Here is a 20561-nt window from a genome sequence, read left to right on the forward strand (position 1 = left end):
TATGTTATGCCATAAATTAATACATGATTAACTAACTGTATTTTTCTATGTACATTTCCGAAATGCAATTTCTGTAAAGCTGCTTTAAGACAATGTGTATTGTGAAAAGCGCTATACAAATAAATTTGAATTGAATTGAATTGAATTGAACGGCAGGTTGACTTTAACAGCGCCTTCCACGGTAAAGCCTGAGCTTATGCAAGGTGTTTGGTCGTGATAAAGAAGAAGACTCCCCGTCGGGGAATCGAACCCCGGTCTTCCGCATGACAGGGGGAGATACTGTCCACTATACTAACAAGGACTGGTCATTACAGTTGCTTCTCTGGGCGGTACGGTACTGTTGTCTATGCTCAACCGTTAATACGTCACTTAATACTGGATATGCTTTCCATTAATGGAGTTATTATTATTTAAGCCTTTTATTTTGGCCAAGGAGCTCACCCTGTCCTATGGAGGTATCCACCCGCAATCCAAGGAGATGAAGGGTTTGTTCATTTAGCATCCAGGAAGTTCATAAAAATCTCATGCGAATACTACCACTGGTCTTCGACATACTAGCGGATTCAGTGACATCCTCTTGGACAGGGTTTGCGGACATTTGGTCATGGGGCAGATTCTTTTTACATTTGCTCCTTCCTCTAATGGATATGGCTGTATTATTGTGTTTTTTTTTTAAAGAAAATAAGCTGGATGGGAGGAGCCTGCACCAGACATTACCCTTGCTGAGCATGGTTGCATGTGCTTGGGACCACATTGTCCCAACGTCTCATGGGTACAGCTCGAGTTTCTCTTCATTCACGCATAAATCTTTCGCCTTTTACTAAGGATTTCCGTGGAGGGGAACATTTGTGAGTTTCTGATATTTTTGAATGCTCTGCTCACAGCAGAGCTACATGTGTTTGTTCAAGAACAGAGGACGTTTGGCAGCTTGTAACAAAGTACCACAATAGCCTGGGCCACAGATCGAGCGTGGCTAAAAGAATTGGCTGTTTTGTCCAAGACAGCGGTGTGAATGTAAGTTTTACCAAGCACAAAAGGGTAGTGATGGGAGAAACAAAGCTTTGAACTGATTGCTTCGCAAAATTGTTCACTGTTTCCAAGCGTTTGGAACGGAACACGCTGGTCAGAACAGTGAAAATCCCACAAAAAAAAAAGACTCAGGCCAAACATTCAAAAAACACCTTTTACAAACCTATTGCAAACGCTTTCTTGAAAGTAAAATCTTTCAAATGCAATTAGCTAAACATAATCAAGTGAGTCTTGAACGGCAGGTTGACTTTAACAGCGCCTTCCACGGTAAAGCCTGAGCTTATGCAAGGTGTTTGGTCGTGATAAAGAAGAAGACTAATCGAACCCCGGTCTTCCGCGTGACAGGCGGAGATACTGTCCACTATACTAACGAGGACTGGTCATCCCAATTGCTTCTCTGGGCGGTACGGTACTGTTGTCTATGCTCAACCGTTGAGACGTCACTTAATACTGGATATGCTTTCCATTAATGGAGTTATTATTATTTAAGCCTTTTATTTTGGCCAAGCAGCTCACCCTGTCCTATGGAGGTATCCACCCGCAATCCAAGGAGATGAAGGGTTTGTTCATTTAGCATCCAGGAAGTTCATAAAAATCTCATGCGAATACTACCACTGGTCTTCGACATATTATCGGATTCAGTGACATCCTCTTGGACAGGGTTTGCGGACATTTGGTGATGGGGCAGATTCTTTTTACATTTGCTCCTTCCTCTAATGGATATGGCTGTATTATTGTTTTTTTTTAAAAGAAAATAAGCTGGATGGGAGGAGCCTGCACCAGACATTACCCTTGCTGAGCATGGTTGCATGTGCTTGGGACCACATTGTCCCAACGTCTCATGGGTACAGCTCGAGTTTCTCTTCATTCACGCATAAATCTTTCGCCTTTTACTAAAGATTTCCGTGGAGGGGAACATTTGCGAGTTTCTGATATTTTTGGATGCTCTGCTCACAGCAGAGCAACATGTGTTTGTTCAAGAACAGAGGACGTTTGGCAGCTTGTAACAAAGTACCACAATAGGCTGGGCCACAGATCGAGCGTGGCCAAGACTGTTTTGTCCAAGACAGCGGTGTGAATATAAGTTTTACCAAGCATAAAAGGGTAGTGATGGGAAAAACAAAGCTTTGAATCGATTGTTTCGCAACATTATTCACTGTTTCCAAGCGTTCGGAACGCAACACACTGGTCAGAACAGTGAAAATGCAAAAAAAAAAAAGACTCAGGCCAAACATTCAAAAAACACCTTTTACAAACCTATTGCAAACGCTTTCTTGAAAGTAAAATCTTTCAAATGCAATTAGCTAAACATAATCAAGTGAGTCTTGAACGGCAGGTTGACTTTAACAGCGCCTTCCACGGTAAAGCCTGAGCTTATGCAAGGTGTTTGGTCGTGATAAAGAAGAAGACTAATCGAACCCCGGTCTTCCGCGTGACAGGCGGAGATACTGTCCACTATACTAACGAGGACTGGTCATCCCAATTGCTTCTCTGGGCGGTACGGTACTGTTGTCTATGCTCAACCGTTGAGACGTCACTTAATACTGGATATGCTTTCCATTAATGGAGTTATTATTATTTAAGCCTTTTATTTTGGCCAAGCAGCTCACCCTGTCCTATGGAGGTATCCACCCGCAATCCAAGGAGATGAAGGGTTTGTTCATTTAGCATCCAGGAAGTTCATAAAAATCTCATGCGAATACTACCACTGGTCTTCGACATATTATCGGATTCAGTGACATCCTCTTGGACAGGGTTTGCGGACATTTGGTGATGGGGCAGATTCTTTTTACATTTGCTCCTTCCTCTAATGGATATGGCTGTATTATTGTTTTTTTTAAAAAGAAAATAAGCTGGATGGGAGGAGCCTGCACCAGACATTACCCTTGCTGAGCATGGTTGCATGTGCTTGGGACCACATTGTCCCAACGTCTCATGGGTACAGCTCGAGTTTCTCTTCATTCACGCATAAATCTTTCGCCTTTTACTAAAGATTTCCGTGGAGGGGAACATTTGCGAGTTTCTGATATTTTTGGATGCTCTGCTCACAGCAGAGCAACATGTGTTTGTTCAAGAACAGAGGACGTTTGGCAGCTTGTAACAAAGTACCACAATAGGCTGGGCCACAGATCGAGCGTGGCCAAGACTGTTTTGTCCAAGACAGCGGTGTGAATATAAGTTTTACCAAGCATAAAAGGGTAGTGATGGGAAAAACAAAGCTTTGAACCGATTGTTTCGCAACATTATTCACTGTTTCCAAGCGTTCGGAACGCAACACACTGGTCAGAACAGTGAAAATGCAACAAAAAAAAAAGACTCAGGCCAAACATTCAAAAAACACCTTTTACAAACCTATTGCAAACGCTTTCTTGAAAGTAAAATCTTTCAAATGCAATTAGCTAAACATAATCAAGTGAGTCTTGAACGGCAGGTTGACTTTAACAGCGCCTTCCACGGTAAAGCCTGAGCTTATGCAAGGTGTTTGGTCGTGATAAAGAAGAAGACTAATCGAACCCCGGTCTTCCGCGTGACAGGCGGAGATACTGTCCACTATACTAACGAGGACTGGTCATCCCAATTGCTTCTCTGGGCGGTACGGTACTGTTGTCTATGCTCAACCGTTGAGACGTCACTTAATACTGGAAATGCTTTCCATTAATGGAGTTATTATTATTTAAGCCTTTTATTTTGGCCAAGGAGCTCACCCTGTCCTATGGAGGTATCCACCCGCAATCCAAGGAGATGAAGGGTTTGTTCATTTAGCATCCAGGAAGTTCATAAAAATCTCATGCGAATACTACCACTGGTCTTCGACATACTATCGGATTCAATGACATCCTCTTGGACAGGGTTTGCGGACATTTGGTGATGGGGCAGATTCTTTTTACATTTGCTCCTTCCTCTAATGGACATGGCTGTATTATTGTGTTTTTTTTTAAAGAAAATAAGCTGGATGGGAGGAGCCTGCACCAGACATTACCCTTGCTGAGCATGGTTGCATGTGCTTGGGACCACATTGTCCCAACGTCTCATGGGTACAGCTCGAGTTTCTCTTCATTCACGCATAAATCTTTCGCCTTTTACTAAAGACTTCCGTGGAGGGGAACATTTGCGAGTTTCTGATATTTTTGGATGCTCTGCTCACAGCAGAGCTACATGTGTTTGTTCAAGAACAGAGGACGTTTGGCAGCTTGTAACAAAGTACCACAATAGGCTGGGCCACAGATCGAGCGTGGCTAAAAGAATTGGCTGTTTTGTCCAAGACAGCGGTGTGAATGTAAGTTTTACCAAGCACAAAAGGGTAGTGATGGGAGAAACAAAGCTTTGAACTGATTGCTTCGCAAAATTGTTCACTGTTTCCAAGCGTTCGGAACGGAACACGCTGGTCAGAACAGTGAAAATCCCACAAAAAAAAAAAGACTCAGGCCAAACATTCAAAAAACACCTTTTACAAACCTATTGCAAACACTTTCTTGAAAGTAAAATCTTTCAAATGCAATTAGCTAAACATAATCAAGTGAGTCTTGAACGGCAGGTTGACTTTAACAGCGCCTTCCACGGTAAAGCCTGAGCTTATGCAAGGTGTTTGGTCGTGATAAAGAAGAAGACTAATCGAACCCCGGTCTTCCGCGTGACAGGCGGAGATACTGTCCACTATACTAATGAGGACTGGTCATCCCAATTGCTTCTCTGGGCGGTACGGTACTGTTGTCTATGCTCAACCGTTGAGACGTCACTTAATACTGGATATGCTTCCCATTAATGGAGTTATTATTATTTAAGCCTTTTATTTTGGCCAAGGAGCTCACCCTGTCCTATGGAGGTATCCACCCGCAATCCAAGGAGATGAAGGGTTTGTTCATTTAGCATCCAGGAAGTTCATAAAAATCTCATGCGAATACTACCACTGGTCTTCGACATACTATCGGATTCAGTGACATCCTCTTGGACAGGGTTTGCGGACATTTGGTTATGGGGCACATTCTTTTTACATTTGCTCCTTCCTCTAATGGATATGGCTGTATTATTGTTTTTTTTTTAAAAGAACATAAGCTGGGTGGGAGGAGCCTGCACCAGACATTACCCTTGCTGAGCATGGTTGCATGTGCTTGCGACCACATTGTCCCAACGTCTCATGGGTACAGCTCGAGTTTCTCTTCATTCACGCATAAATCTTTCGCCTTTTACTAAAGATTTCCGTGGAGGGGAATATTTGCGAGTTTCTGATATTTTTGGATGCTCTGCTCACAGCAGAGCTACATGTGTTTGTTCAAGAACAGAGGACGTTTGGCAGCTTGTAACAAAGAACCACAATAGGCTGGGCCACAGATCGAGCGTGGCTAAAAGAATTGGCTGTTTTGTCCAAGACAGCGGTGTGAATGTAAGTTTTACCAAGCACAAAAGGGTAGTGATGGGAGAAACAAAGCTTTGAACCGATTGCTTTGCAAAATTATTCTCTGTTTCCAAGCGTTCGGAATGCAACACGCTGGTCAGAACAGTGTAAATGCAAAAAAAAAAAAAAAAAGACTCAGGCCAAACATGCAAAAAAACACCTTTTACCTACCTATTTCAAACGCTTTCCTGAAAGTAAAATCTTTCAAATGCAATTAGCTAAACATAATCAAGTGAGTCTTGAACAGAAGGTTGGCTTTATCAGCGCCTTCCACGGTAAAGCCTGAGCTTATATAAAAAGTGTTTGGCCGTGATAAAGAGGAAGCCTCCCCGTCGGGGATTCGAACCCCGGTCTTCCACGTGACAAGCGGAGATACTGTCCACTATACTAACGAGGACTGGTCACCTAATTGCTTCTCTGGGCGGTACCGCACTGTTGTCTATGCTCAACCGTTGAGACGTCACTTAATACTGGATATGCTTTCCATTAATGGAGTTATTATTATTTAAGGCCTTTATTTTGGCCAAGGAGCTCACACTTTCCTATGGAGGTATCCACCCGCAATCCAAGGAGATGAAGGGTTTTTTCACTTAGCATCCAGGAAGTTCATAAAAATCTCATGCGAATACTACCACTGGTCTTTGACATACTATCCGATTCAGTGACATCCTCTTGGACAGGGTTTGCGGACATTTGGTGATGGGGCACATTCTTTTTACATTTGCTCCTTCCTCTAATGGATATGGCTGTATTATTGTTTTTTTTTTTAAAGAACGGATGGGAGGAGCCTGCACCAGACATTACCCTTGCTGAGCATGGTTGCATGTGCTTGCGAACACATTGTCCCAACGTCTCATGGGTACAGCTCGAGTTTCTCTTCATTCACGCATAAATCTTTCGCCTTTTACTAAAGATTTCCGTGGAGGGGAACATTTGCGAGTTTCTGATATTTTTGGATGCTCTGCTCACAGCAGAGCTACATGTGTTTGTTCAAGAACAGAGGACGTTTGACAGCTTGTAACAAAGAACCACAATAGGCTGGGCCAGAGATCGAGCGTGGCTAAAAGAATTGGCTGTTTTGTCCAAGACTGGAACTGGGTAGTCGTCAAACCATCCACACTTTCCCAGTTCACAACTTCGAGTCTTGGGTCAGCAGTGTGAATGTAAGTTTTACGAAGCACAAAAGGTTAGTTATGGGAGAAACAAAGCTTTTAACCGATTGCTTGGCAAAATTATTCTCTGTTTCCAAGCGTTCGGAATGTAACACGCTGGTCAGAACAGTGATAAAACTGGGTGACAGTGGCTCAGTGGTTCATGTAGGTTGTCTACAAACCGAAAGGTTGGTGGTTCTATCCCCGGTTCCACCTGACCAAGTGTCGAGGTGTCCATGAGCAAGACCTAACCCCAGCTGCTCCCGACGAGCAGAGTGGCGCCTTGCATGGCTGACACCGCCGTGAATGGGTGAATGAGAGGCATATATGTAAAGCGCTTTGGTGGCCATTGGGTCTGTGAAAGCGCTATATAAATGCAGTCAATTTACCAAAATGCAGAAAAAAAATAAAACAAAAAGACTCAGGCAAAACATGCAAAAAACACCTTTTACAAACCTACTGCAAACGCTTTCTTGAAAGTAAAATCTTTCAAATGCAATTAGCTAAACATAATCAAGTGAGTCTTGAAAGGCAGGTTGGCTTTATCAGCGGCTTCCACGGTAAAGCCTGAGCTTATGCAAAGTGTATGGCCGTGATAAAGAGGAAACCTCCGCGTCAGGGAATCGAACCCCGGTCTTCCGCGTGACAGGCGGAGATACTGTCCACTATACTAACGAGGACTGATCACCACAGTTTTTTCTCTGGGCGGTTCCTTACTGTTGTCTATGCTCAACCGTTGAGACGTCACTTAATACTGGATATGCTTTCCATTAATGGAGTTATTATTATTTAAGGCCTTTATTTTGGCCAAGGAGCTCACAGTGTCCTATGGAGGTATCCACCCGCAATCCAAGGAGATGAAGGGTTTGTTCACTTAGCATCCAGGAAGTTCATAAAAATCTCATGCGAATACTATCACTGGTCTTTTGACATACTATCGGATTCAGTGACATCCTCTTGGACAGGGTTTGCGGACATTTGGTGATGGGGCACATTCTTTTTACATTTGCTCCTTCCTCTAATGGATATGGCTGTATTATTGTTTCTTTTTTTGAAGAACATAAGCTGGATGGGAGGAGCCTGCACCAGACATTACCCTTGCTGAGCATAGTTGCATGTGCTTGGGAGAACATTGTCCCAACGTCTCATGGATGCAGCTTGAGTTTCTCTTCATTCATGCATAAATCTTTCGCCTTTTACTAAAGATTTCCGTGGAGGGGAACATTTGCGAGTTTCTGATATTTTTGGATGCTCTGCTCACAGCAGAGCTACATGTGTTTGTTCAAGAACCGAGGACGTTTGGCAGCTTGTAACAAAAAACCACAAAAGGCTGGGCCAGAGATCGAGCGTGGCTAAAAGAATTGTCTGTTTTGTCCAAGACTGGAACTGGGTAGTTGTCAAACCATCCACACTTTCCCAGTTCACAACTTCGAGTCTTGGGTCAGCAGTGTGAATGTAAGTTTTACCAAGCACAAAAGGGTAGTGATGGGAGAAACAAAGCTTTGAACCGATTGCTTCGCAAAATTATTCTCTGTTTCCAAGCGTTCGGAACGCAACACGCTGGTCAGAACAATGAAAATGCAGAAAAAAAAGAAAAAAAAAAAGACTCAGGCAAAACATGCAAAAAACACCTTTTACAAACCTACTGCAAACGGTTTCTTGAAAGTAAAATCTTTCAAATGCAATTAGCTAAACATAATCAAGTGAGTCTTGAACGGCAGGTTGGCTTTATCAGCGGCTTCCACGGTAAAGCCTGAGCTTATGCAAAGTGTTTGGCCGTGATAAAGAGGAAGCCTCCCCGTCAGGGAATCGAACCCCGATCTTCCGCGTGACAGGTGGAGATACTGTCCACTATACTAACGAGGACTGGTCTCCACAGTTGCTTCTCTGGGCGGTACCGCACTGTTATCTATGCTCAACCGTTGAGACGTCACTTAATACTGTATATGCTTTCCATTAATGGAGTTATTATTATTTACGGCCTTTATTTTGGCCAAGGAGCTCACAGTGTCCTATGGAGGTATCCACCCGCAATCCAAGGAGATGAAGGGTTTGTTCACTTAGCATCCAGGAAGTTCATAAAAATCTCATGCGAATACTATCACTGGTCTTTTGACATACTATCGGATTCAGTGACATCCTCTTGGACAGGGTTTGCGGACATTTGGTGATGGGGCACATTCTTTTTACATTTGCTCCTTCCTCTAATGGATATGGCTGTATTATTGTTTTTTTTAAAAAGAAAATAAGCTGGATGGGAGGAGCCTGCACCAGACATTACCCTTGCTGAGCATGGTTGCATGTGCTTGGGACCACATTGTCCCAACGTCTCATGGGTACAGCTCGAGTTTCTCTTCATTCACGCATAAATCTTTCGCCTTTTACTAAAGATTTCCGTGGAGGGGAACATTTGCGAGTTTCTGATATTTTTGGATGCTCTGCTCACAGCAGAGCAACATGTGTTTGTTCAAGAACAGAGGACGTTTGGCAGCTTGTAACAAAGTACCACAATAGGCTGGGCCACAGATCGAGCGTGGCCAAGACTGTTTTGTCCAAGACAGCGGTGTGAATATAAGTTTTACCAAGCATAAAAGGGTAGTGATGGGAAAAACAAAGCTTTGAACCGATTGTTTCGCAACATTATTCACTGTTTCCAAGCGTTCGGAACGCAACACACTGGTCAGAACAGTGAAAATGCAACAAAAAAAAAAGACTCAGGCCAAACATTCAAAAAACACCTTTTACAAACCTATTGCAAACGCTTTCTTGAAAGTAAAATCTTTCAAATGCAATTAGCTAAACATAATCAAGTGAGTCTTGAAAGGCAGGTTGGCTTTATCAGCGGCTTCCACGGTAAAGCCTGAGCTTATGCAAAGTGTTTGGCCGTGATAAAGAGGAAGCCTCCCTGTCAGGGAATCGAACCCCGGTCTTCCGCATGACAGGTGGAGATACTGTCCACTATACTAACGAGGACTGGTCTCCACAGTTGCTTCTCTGGGCGGTACCGCACTGTTATCTATGCTCAACCGTTGAGACGTCACTTAATACTGTATATGCTTTCCATTAATGGAGTTATTATTATTTACGGCCTTTATTTTGGCCAAGGAGCTCACAGTGTCCTATGGAGGTATCCACCCGCAATCCAAGGAGATGAAGGGTTTGTTCACTTAGCATCCAGGAAGTTCATAAAAATCTCATGCGAATACTATCACTGGTCTTTTGACATACTATCGGATTCAGTGACATCCTCTTGGACAGGGTTTGCGGACATTTGGTGATGGGGCACATTCTTTTTACATTTGCTCCTTCCTCTAATGGATATGGCTGTATTATTGTTTCTTTTTTTGAAGAACATAAGCTGGATGGGAGGAGCCTGCACCAGACATTACCCTTGCTGAGCATGGTTGCATGTGCTTGGGACAACATTGTCCCAACGTCTCATGGATACAGCTCGAGTTACTCTTCATTCAGGCATAAATCTTTCGCCTTTTACTAAAGATTTCCGTGGAGGGGAACATTTGCGAGTTTCTGATATTTTTGGATGCTCTGCTCACAGCAGAGCTACATGTGTTTGTTCAAGAACAGAGGACGTTTGGCAGCTTGTAACAAAGAACCACAATAGGCTGAGCCAGAGATCGAGCGTGGCTAAAAGAATTGGCTGTTTGGTCCAAGACTGGAACTGGGTAGTTGTCAAACCATCCACACTTTCCCAGTTCACAACTTCGAGTCTTGGGTCAGCAGTGTGAATGTAAGTTTTACCAAGCACAAAAGGGTAGTGATGGGAGAAACAAAGCTTTGAACCGATTGCTTCGCAAAATTATTCTCTGTTTCCAAGCGTTCGGAACGCAACACGCTGGTCAGAACAATGAAAATGCAGAAAAAAAAGAAAAAAAAAAGACTCAGGCAAAACATGCAAAAAACACCTTTTACAAACCTACTGCAAACGGTTTCTTGTAAGTAAAATCTTTCAAATGCAATTAGCTAAACATAATCAAGTGAGTCTTGAAAGGCAGGTTGGCTTTATCAGCGGCTTCCACGGTAAAGCCTGAGCTTATGCAAAGTGTTTGGCCGTGATAAAGAGGAAGCCTCCCTGTCAGGGAATCGAACCCCGGTCTTCCGCATGACAGGTGGAGATACTGTCCACTATACTAACGAGGACTGGTCTCCACAGTTGCTTCTCTGGGCGGTACCTCACTGTTGTCTATGCTCAACCGTTGAGACGTCACTTAATACTGGATATGCTTTCCATTAATGGAGTTATTATTATTTACGGCCTTTATTTTGGCCAAGGAGCTCACAGTGTCCTATGGAGGTATCCACCCGCAATCCAAGGAGATGAAGGGTTTGTTCACTTAGCATCCAGGAAGTTCATAAAAATCTCATGCGAATACTATCACTGGTCTTTTGACATACTATCGGATTCAGTGACATCCTCTTGGACAGGGTTTGCGGACATTTGGTGATGGGGCACATTCTTTTTACATTTGCTCCTTCCTCTAATTGGAAAAGTGTATGAAGCCATCCTCAGAGATGCCATTCTGGAGGATACAGTTGCTAAAATTCAACCATCACAACATGGCTTCATGGCAAACAGATCCACTGACACTGCACTGATTCATATTCTGCAACACTGGCATGAAGCACTCAATAGCAATCCTAAATTGGACATTCATGCTGTTTTTGTTGATTTTACTCGAGCTTTTGACACAGTTGATCATTGTCAACTGCTTTATGCTTTAGCTGAGATGAATGTCAGACGTCCACTTTGGCTCAGCATAAGGAGCTATCTGAGTAACAGAGAGCAAAAGGTGAAGTGGGGCTCCTGTGTGTCTAACTCCTACCCAATTTCAGCTGGTGTTCCCCAGGGGGGACTTCTATCCCCTCTGCTTTTTGTAATCTCCATAAACAGCTTGGATTCCCGCCTGCCTCCTTCAGTAATCCCGGTGAAATATGCCAATGATTTAACAATCACTGAATTTTTAATGGGATCCTTACCAGGGTTAACACAGAAGGCTTTGGATTCAGTGGCGGAATGGGGACATGAATTTTCATTGGCAATGAATGGAGGTAAGACAGTAGACATGGTCATTAGCGCCAGGAAAGACAAAAACATTCCCTGCCCTTCCTCTCCTGTAATATCAGGACATCTAATTAGCAGAGTTTCCACCTTTAAACTACTTGGAGTTCAAATTTCTTCTGATCTGTCGTGGGGCGCACACATTAAGTACATGATTTCGAAGGTGCGTCCTAGAATCCACTATCTCTGTGTTGCTAAAAACGCGGGTCTCCCATGTGATGTTTTAATGAAAATATATTTGACATTTATACGGCCAGTTCTTGAGTACGCTAGTCCAGTATGGGGTGGACTACCAAAAGGTCTCTCTGATGAGTTGGAAAGGGTCCAAAAACGTTGCTGTCGGATAATAGGTGTTCCAACTTCTTCTCTCCCATCACTGAGTGAGAGGCGTGATGAGGCCACTATACGTACTTTTACAAAACTACTCAAGGACAGTTCATCACCACTGCATTGTTTCCTGTCTGTGGCTCCAACACCTATTTACCTACTACGGCAGCGTAGAGAACTTATTGTGCCCAGGAGTAAATCAAAAAGACATGAAGTTTCTTTTATTCCACGTGCTCTTAAACTGTTTTATAAATAACTTGCAGGTTCTGCTTGTATGAAGCCTGATGTATTTCAGGTTTTTGTATGCATCTGTTTTACCCCTCCTGTTTGTTTCTTCTATTTTTTTTTTTTTTTACTTTTTAATTAGGTATATACGGTTGTCTTGAGTATGTGTTCTGTTTGATACATTTCAGGGTTTTGTCCTTCAATATCCTGCCTTGTCAAACTCTTAAATAAACTATTACTATTACTATTACTATTACTAATGGATATGGCTGTATTATTGTTTCTTTTTTTAAAGAACATAAGCTGGATGGGAGGAGCCTGCACCAGACATTACCCTTGCTGAGCATGGTTGCATGTGCTTGCGACAACATTGTCCCAACGTCTCATGGGTACAGCTCGAGTTTCTCTTCATTCACTCATAAATCTTTCGCCTTTTACTAAAGATTTCCATGGAGGGGAACATTTGCGAGTTTCTGATATTTTTGGATGCTCTGCTCACAGCAGAGCTACATGTGTTTGTTCAAGAACAGAGGACGTTTGGCAGCTTGTAACAAAGAACCACAATAGGCTGGGCCAGAGATCGAGCGTGGCTAAAAGAATTGGCTGTTTTGTCCAAGACTGGAACTGGGTAGTCGTCAAACCATCCACACTTTCCCAGTTCACAACTTCGAGTCTTGAGTCAGCAGTGTGAATGTAAGTTTTACCAAGCACAAAAGGTTAGTGATGGGAGAAACAAAGCTTTGAACCGATTGCTTCGCAAAATTATTCTCTGTTTCCAAGCGTTCGGAACGCAACACGCTGGTCAGAACAGTGAAAATGAAAAAAAAACTCAGGCCAAACATGCAAAAAAACACCTTTTACAAACCTATTTCAAACGCTTTCCTGAAAGTAAAATCTTTCAAATGCAATTAGCTAAACATAATCAAGTGAGTCTTGAACGGCAGGTTGGCTTTATCAGCGCCTTCCACGGTAAAGCCTGAGCTTATATAAAAAGTGTTTGGCCGTGATAAAGAGGAAGCCTCCCCGTCGGGGAATCGAACCCCGGTCTTCCACGTGACAGGCGGAGATACTATCCACTATAGAGCTGGTAAGTCCCGCCCATCCGTAAAACTCCAAGTGGACCTCTAGGTTGAAAAAGCGTCAATGCAAGTGAATGAGAGAAAAGAATTATTTTCTGATCCCGTTTGAATTGTGCCATGAATGTGAACATATGTTGTCTGTGAATTTTTTATATAATTTTTCATGTAACGAGTTTGACAGTATATTGTATGATTCTTTGGCTAGCAGTTGTGGAATAGACATAACGAGAAAGACTACACGTCGCATATGTGACGTCACCGCATAACACATTTTCCCTCCACAAATCACGGTGCGATAATCTAAGGAATTAGATCGAGATGCCTGTGTGTTTTGTACCCAATTGTCACCATTCAAACAAAACAGGCTGTTCTTTCTTCAGATTCCCGTCTGATGTAAAAACTAGGAATCGCTGGATGAAACGTATCAGGTATGTGAATCTAGCAAAAGTTGACTTACCCACTACTCTGCTAGAAGCTCCTGAAATATTAGCAGGTTTGCCTAGTAGCACTAGCACAATAAAAAAGGTGCTGCTTGAATGATTATAATTTCAATAAAACCCCTCAACCAAGTCCTCCTGGCAACAATGAGATATGCACAGTATGATCAATCAGTGCAGCAATTCACAAAATTCAAAAAGGTTTTAGTAGATGCACATGATGGCATACTTTTAATCTGTGTAAAGGTGATTTGGTTTCAGAGTAATGAAGTTAATGAGAAAAGGTAGCACTAGTGAGCAAAAGGTAATGATAAAATGTATATTCTTTGAGGTGAAATGTAACTGGTGATATAAATTGTTAAGGAAAGTACCCTCTTGTAATATTATGTAATCATGCAATCAAAATGAAAAACCAAAATCAGAAAGATCAGGGAGAGTCGAAGGGACCATCAGCCATGCATGAAATTGCTTTGAGGGGTGAGTCAGACCAATCACTATTACTGTTACCATGCGTGAATCAGTCTATAATTATGAGTTTTAAAAATGATTTAGTCTTTCTTTCCTCTGACATTAAATACATCATGTTTTGTTTTGTCCCCTTTATTTGTTTTGCAGGAACTGCCAAAAAAACCCAAACAGGACTGGTCCACAGTCATTTTCAGGTCATGTGTTTTATTAACTATAGTGCATTACAGTTCGCAGTATCAGCATACACAGCAGTATTTTACATTTTACAGTGACCAACTGGTCACTTAACCATGAACATGTCCACATATCTCAATCACAGAAAGTATCCACAATACACCACCCCACGTTGATCATATTGCACACAATATGAGGGATGTGGCGTGGTGCCTTGTGCATTTATTTTGTTAATCACTTACAGACCTCACAAGAACGTTTACACCAAAAATGTAACGAAGCTTGAGATTTAATGTTCATCACATGAGCTAATGTTATGTTCTTCTATCCTCAGCTCCATATGTCCCTGTGTGTCCTGCTTGCAGTATCCTGGATTTATGTACCATTTCAAATAAATGAGGTTTACTGTACTTATGACCTTATGCTGTGTTTCTTTACGAATGAAAAAATAATGTTTGTATTTAAAATACAATTAGTCGCATAATCTTACAGAACACAAGCTGACTTTATTTGCTAAGTCAATAAGTAGCATTTATAACATAGAAAAATATACTATGTGCAATCGCTATAGATTGAGTCACAAAGTGGGACATTAATTGAAACAACTACAAAAAATGTGTCTTATCCTGTAAAATGTATGCTGACATATCATTAAAGAAGAGAAGGAAGGCTGGAATACACTGCACAACGTTATCTCCAGGCACAGCACCTGATGGGACAATCTCAAAGGTCACGGTGAGGGTCAGGCCTTCAGACTCCTGACAAGGGCCTTAAAGGGAGAAGGAATACACACGTGCACCATAGGTACACCACTCACTAGCAATAATAACTTAAAGTAAACAGCCGCATAGGACTTAATTTAAGAAACATTAATTCTGTACAGACCGTGAAGGGAACATTTCCTTTGGTTATCTCTCGTCAAAAGTCAGTGCGGATCATGGACCATGTCTTCATTGATCTGCCTAAATCAAAAGAAAAAAAATAAACAGTGACACACACATTAATTCTTGATATCGATTTATCGAGAAAAATTATATCGCGATAATTATAACAATTATTATCGTTTTATCGCCCAGCCCTAGTTACCAGTGATAATTTCTTATCATTTGGTTTTGCAGACGAGCTGACAGAGAGCCGGACAAGAACTCGAGGGTGTGTAGCTGCCATTTCCCTCATGGCAAGGAAAATGGCCCATCCCTATTTCAGTGGTCAAAATATGCATCTGGAAGTGGCCCCAGCAACCAGATGGCAGTAGAGGTGGTAGCAGCGGAGATGGCAGTAGAGGTGGTGGCAGCGGAGATGGCAGGAGAGGTGGTGGCAGCGGAGATGGCAGGAGAGGTGGTAGCAGCGGAGATGGCAGGAGAGGTGGTGGCAGCGGAGATGGCAGGAGAGGTGGTGTCAGCAGTGGAGATGGCAGGAGAGGTGGTGGCAGCGGAGATGGCAGCAGAGGTGGTAGCAGCAGAGATGGCAGGAGAGGTGGTAGCAGCGGAGATGGCAGGAGAGGTGGTGGCAGCGGAGATGGCAGTAGAGGTGGTGGCAGCGGAGATGGCAGCAGCGGAGATGCTAGAAGAGGTGGCAGAGGATGTGCCAGAGGTTGTGCCAGGGCTCTCCCAGTACCAGGTCCCACACAGAAGCAGGATGCATGCCCTGTATACTCCAGAAGGCCTAAGTGATGCTGAGATAAAAATGGAGACTAGCCTACTTGAAATGGCCATGTTCAGAAGGGTGGTGGGGCTGGTCCAGCGGTTCCAGGGCTCCATCATATATGCAGCTGGCTGGAAGGTAGAGGGGATGACTTTGGAGTCCCAGGTTTTTATGACCCTGATGAAGATGCGTCAAAATTATCCCCATCTGCACCTAGCCAAACTTTTTTCTTGCAGTACTGCAACGGTGTCAAATGTTGTAAGAACACTCATTCATGTGTTACACACATTATTATTCCAAAAAATGATGGCGAATGTGCCCAGTCGGCAAAAAAACCAAAATAGCATGCCAGAGTCATTCCTGCCCTCTGCCAGAAACTGCCGGATAGTTATTGACTGCACCGACATTAAAGTGGCAGCTCCTAAGGACATGGATGTGGCAAAAATGGTGTACTCTGCATACCGTGGAATGTACTCCTTCAAAGTATTGATTGGTGTCGCCCCCAATGGAGTCATCACATTTTGCAGTCAGCTGTTCCCTGGGTCTGTGTCAGACAAGGCCATTACAAAGGACTCCGGCTTGCTGGAGCAGCTTGTACCAGGAGATATGGTCCTGGCTGACAAGGGGTTCCTGATTTCCAACATTGTTCCAGAAGGTGTCAGTGTTAACATACCACCATTTTTGAATAATGGAAAGTTCTCCGGGAGTGAGGTCAGGGCCACGAGGGAAGTGGCAAGAAACCGTATCCATGTGGAGAGGGCCAATGGACGGTTGAAGGACTTCAAAATACTTCAAATAATCCCCTACCAGCTAAGGAGCTTGGCCAATGTGCTAGTACAGTTGTGCTGCGCATTAGTAAATTTGCAACAGCCGCTAATCAAAGAGATAAGCAGCACCCTTGCTGCCACCTAATTGTTGACATTCCCTTCTCTTTTCTCCCTCTTCTATCTCACCTTTTAATAAATGAATTCTTTATTTTGAAATTTATGACAAAAAAAATGAATCTGGCTGAATCTCTCTAACACACCTCTATGACCAAAAATGTAACTAACTTACGGTAATGTATTGGTAAATAGTATCCTGTTAACATAATACAACAGATTTTATTTTACAAGAACTATAGTAGTACAGTCTGTATCTGGATCATTGGCTTCCCTGATTACAGGTACTGACAGGAGACGCGGCGGGAACGCTGATCCACGGTCACCCAAAATGTTTGGAACATGAACAAAAGAACTGATTTGATATAAAAAAATTAAAAAAACTATTTACATATTATATACAGATTCAGTCCTCTCTACTGACCAACACTGGGAGAACGTGCTGCCGGTAGAAGTCCTCGAGCATGAGGAGGTGTTGTCCCCACGCAGGGTCTTTGGCGATGGGGATGATGACTGCCTCCTTCGTGGTCCACACCACAAAATAGCAAACATCCCGACCAGCTAGGTAAAGCTGACCCTGGACCTGGTGCCAGTATGGGTGGGTCTTTTTGAGGGCATACCCCTGCCCCTCCACACACAGGCAAAACGATGGGACCTCTATGACAGCCTCTGTGATGGTGTTGTTTCGCTGGCTGTAAGGGCACTTTACCTCCAGCAGGGCAGATGGTCCAACCAGCCCATCAGGTGACGCTCCCAGGATGCCTGATCGGCTCACAAAGAGTCCACTATCAAGCACCTCCACCCGATGAGCCATTTTAAAGGCTTTCACCCCCTCTGGCTCATTCATTACGCCACAGTTTACAGCGAGGACACCATCCAAATTCTGTGCCCCAAGCAGCCGCTTCATGAGGGATGGACAGGGAGTAGAAGACCGGCGCGAAAGCACAGCGCCAAAATTACTGGCGGTCAACCGGCCCTGCCTGTGCTGCTGCCATTGGGGATTTCCCCGTTGCCCCACGGTGGCTGTTAGGATGGGCAGGCGTTGATCCTCAGAAAGCACCAAGGAGGCAAGGACTGCCTCTAGCCCCCGATCCTTGTGCTTCCTCACCAGCTGAGGCACAGTGGGGAGAGCCTGATGCTGGGGCTCTGGCTCTGACGACAACAGCCATGTCATCCCACATTGAGTCCCATGAAGCGCCGACCTAAACCAGTCCATGTCCTCCTCAGTGACGTCCCTGGCAAGAGCGTTGTAGGTCTCCTCTACCTGCGGATACAGCTCAGACACTGGCCTTGTTACTTTAACGGTGGCAGGTTTCCTCCAGCGGCACTCCATGTCAGTCACGCTGACCTCCCGCATGCCAAAAATGGCAAGCGCTGCAGCATGACTGTATTTAACGTCCCCCACCGCGCACTCACAGGAGGACTTCAGTTTGCTGCCATCATCACGCAGGGAGATCTGTTAAAACAGGAGCTGGGTAGAATATCAATCCTATGGTTTAGCGAAAAACGAAAGTATAAGACACATTTTACGCCAGACTACACGAAAGTGTACCCCTGTCTTATAAGAGTAAAACATAATGACAGTCTTGCACTCTGTACAGTTTGTAACAGTGACTTCAGCATTACCCATGGTGGGTTAAATGATTGTTAAAGACATGTTGAGGTGGGTTCAACAAGTTTCATTTCATGTGCATATTATTCAGGCTAGTTGCCAAGGTATACATGAAAACAACAAGCTCCTGTTTAAAAAGACTCAAAAAGAAAACCAGACATCCCAAACAAAAATGATAATTCTAGAAGAAAATTTAAAATGGCACTTAGAGGCTTTTGCATATGAAGTCTTCATAATATATATATATATATATATAAACAACTAGTGCTACAGCACTTTAGCCACAGCAACACTAGTTACATTCGTGGATTATGCAGAATGTGTGAATAACAATCAAAAATACTCAAGAGAATGGTTAACCCTAGGGAGCTTTGCTTTCACTGCAGTAACTAGCAATTTGCTAACGTGCTAGTTAACTAGTAGACTCACCAAAACATTATACCACTTTTCTCGTCGACTGGCGTGGACAACGCCGGCCATCTCCCCACTTGCGTACCTAAACCCTTCCACATGCCCAGACCTGAAGTGGTTTTCACCACGCTCAACTAGTTTGTCCTCTCCCTGAAAGAAGGCGGTGAAGTGCACCAAAGACACAGACATGTTTAGCGGGATGTGTGTCCTAGTGGTGGTGACGTATATCAAACGCGTCGAAAGCAGCGAAGAGTTGTAGTCCACAAACTGCTCTCACACAAAGTCTAATCGTATGAAAATTCTTTACACGAAAAATTATATAAAAAATTCACAGACAACATATGTTCACATTCATTGCAAAATTCGAACGGGATTAGAAAATAATTATTTTCTCTCATTCACTTGCATTGACGATTTTTCAATCTAGAGGTCCAGCGGGGTTAGCGGAAGGGGCGGGACTTACCAGCTCTATACTAACGAGGACTACCGTTGAAACGTCACTTAATACTGGATATGCTTTCCATTAATGGAGTAAGGGAACTTGTCCCGCTACACAATTAATGGACGAGACGCAGGCAAACGGAGGGAAGTTCTCTGCCGAGTTCATAGCATCTGTCTCGAGTTATACAGAGTTAAATGCTAGCTACATGCCAATCAGAAATTAGAATTAGTTGTTTCCGGGTAAATTATGTGTTCCCGCTGCGAGCACGTTCGTTACTAGACAACACGCGCACACACGGAGTGGAAGTTGAAAGAGCACGATCTGATGAATGCGGTTTGCGGACATCTTCATTTATTTTTATTTTTTTTAGCATTTTGATTTTACGATTCCTGGACGATATCTCTTGCCTGTGATCAAAGACAGTGAGAGCTGATCTTGAGGAGTATAGACAAAATCGTGCTAAATTATTTTTGATTCATTCATAAACTCTCCATCTGCTTTTAAAGGGGTCATCGGATGCAAAATACACTTTTATATGGTATTTGCAAATAAATGTGTCTTTGCAGTGTGTGGACACAATCACCATGCAATGAAAAAAATCCGTTCACATTTTTTTAATCCTCAAAAAGCCAAAAAGTAGTTGCTCATTATCATTTAAAGAGACATGCACCGAAACGGGTCACTGTGAACAGAGCTGTTTTTGAAGAGGTAAAAAGGGTGTTGTTTTACACAACCATTGAGAAATTTTAACCAAAGTATGTTACAAACTTTACATGAAGACCCAAAAGAATCATACCAACTTGTGGAAAATGGGCATCCGATGACCCCTGTAAAGGTGACCGGTTTGGGTCTTGACATACATTCTCAGGGCAAGTTGTTATGACACAATGTTATGTAAATTGAGCACTGATGTTCAGTTGGCTTGTTTGGGGTCAAATTTATTTTTATTTTTCAATAAATTTGTATTTTTTAAATATAACTATTTATTTTATTTGGATGAATTTGTCTTTTTATCAGATTTAACAATTGTTATAATTTCCTTTTTGTGCTGGTCAATTAAGAACAATAGGCAAAATTGAACTGCTAGCAAAAATTGAAGCGAATTTGGTTGGGTCGAGGGACCGCTGCTGCAAATATTTGGGTGGCTCCTCCCCAAAATCTCACTCTAAACTTTTGATAAATCTTGAGAGCCCTGAGATAACTTTCCAGAA

The 20561-nt window shown here is 43.0% G+C and overlaps 11 non-coding genes across 11 annotated transcripts; 10 read left to right on the plus strand and 1 right to left on the minus strand.

Annotated features, from left to right (window-relative positions):
• Positions 1 to 775: 775 nt before the first annotated feature.
• On the plus strand, positions 776 to 891 carry LOC143729822 (U5 spliceosomal RNA). The gene has a single exon (XR_013200084.1). It is a non-coding gene; the product is annotated as a U5 spliceosomal RNA (small nuclear RNA).
• Positions 892 to 1878: 987 nt separating this feature from the next.
• LOC143730303 (U5 spliceosomal RNA) lies at positions 1879 to 1993 on the plus strand. The gene has a single exon (XR_013200512.1). It is a non-coding gene; the product is annotated as a U5 spliceosomal RNA (small nuclear RNA).
• Positions 1994 to 2972: 979 nt separating this feature from the next.
• On the plus strand, positions 2973 to 3087 carry LOC143730304 (U5 spliceosomal RNA). Its single transcript, XR_013200513.1, has one exon. It is a non-coding gene; the product is annotated as a U5 spliceosomal RNA (small nuclear RNA).
• Positions 3088 to 4068: 981 nt separating this feature from the next.
• On the plus strand, positions 4069 to 4183 carry LOC143730363 (U5 spliceosomal RNA). Its single transcript, XR_013200567.1, has one exon. It is a non-coding gene; the product is annotated as a U5 spliceosomal RNA (small nuclear RNA).
• A 989-nt stretch (positions 4184 to 5172) lies between these two features.
• LOC143730280 (U5 spliceosomal RNA) lies at positions 5173 to 5287 on the plus strand. Its single transcript, XR_013200491.1, has one exon. It is a non-coding gene; the product is annotated as a U5 spliceosomal RNA (small nuclear RNA).
• Positions 5288 to 5747: 460 nt separating this feature from the next.
• On the minus strand, positions 5748 to 5819 carry trnad-guc (transfer RNA aspartic acid (anticodon GUC)). The gene has a single exon. It is a non-coding gene; the product is annotated as a tRNA-Asp (tRNA).
• Positions 5820 to 6285: 466 nt separating this feature from the next.
• Positions 6286 to 6400, plus strand: LOC143730244 (U5 spliceosomal RNA). Its single transcript, XR_013200459.1, has one exon. It is a non-coding gene; the product is annotated as a U5 spliceosomal RNA (small nuclear RNA).
• A 1328-nt stretch (positions 6401 to 7728) lies between these two features.
• On the plus strand, positions 7729 to 7843 carry LOC143730354 (U5 spliceosomal RNA). Its single transcript, XR_013200558.1, has one exon. It is a non-coding gene; the product is annotated as a U5 spliceosomal RNA (small nuclear RNA).
• A 1070-nt stretch (positions 7844 to 8913) lies between these two features.
• LOC143730305 (U5 spliceosomal RNA) lies at positions 8914 to 9028 on the plus strand. Its single transcript, XR_013200514.1, has one exon. It is a non-coding gene; the product is annotated as a U5 spliceosomal RNA (small nuclear RNA).
• A 993-nt stretch (positions 9029 to 10021) lies between these two features.
• Positions 10022 to 10136, plus strand: LOC143730385 (U5 spliceosomal RNA). Its single transcript, XR_013200587.1, has one exon. It is a non-coding gene; the product is annotated as a U5 spliceosomal RNA (small nuclear RNA).
• A 2459-nt stretch (positions 10137 to 12595) lies between these two features.
• Positions 12596 to 12710, plus strand: LOC143729821 (U5 spliceosomal RNA). Its single transcript, XR_013200083.1, has one exon. It is a non-coding gene; the product is annotated as a U5 spliceosomal RNA (small nuclear RNA).
• Positions 12711 to 20561: the final 7851 nt, after the last annotated feature.

This window comes from Siphateles boraxobius, unplaced genomic scaffold (genome assembly GCF_051911475.1).
Source record: "Siphateles boraxobius isolate OS27281-9 unplaced genomic scaffold, OSU_SipBor_1 8, whole genome shotgun sequence".
Classification (NCBI taxonomy): Eukaryota; Metazoa; Chordata; class Actinopteri; order Cypriniformes; family Leuciscidae; genus Siphateles; species Siphateles boraxobius.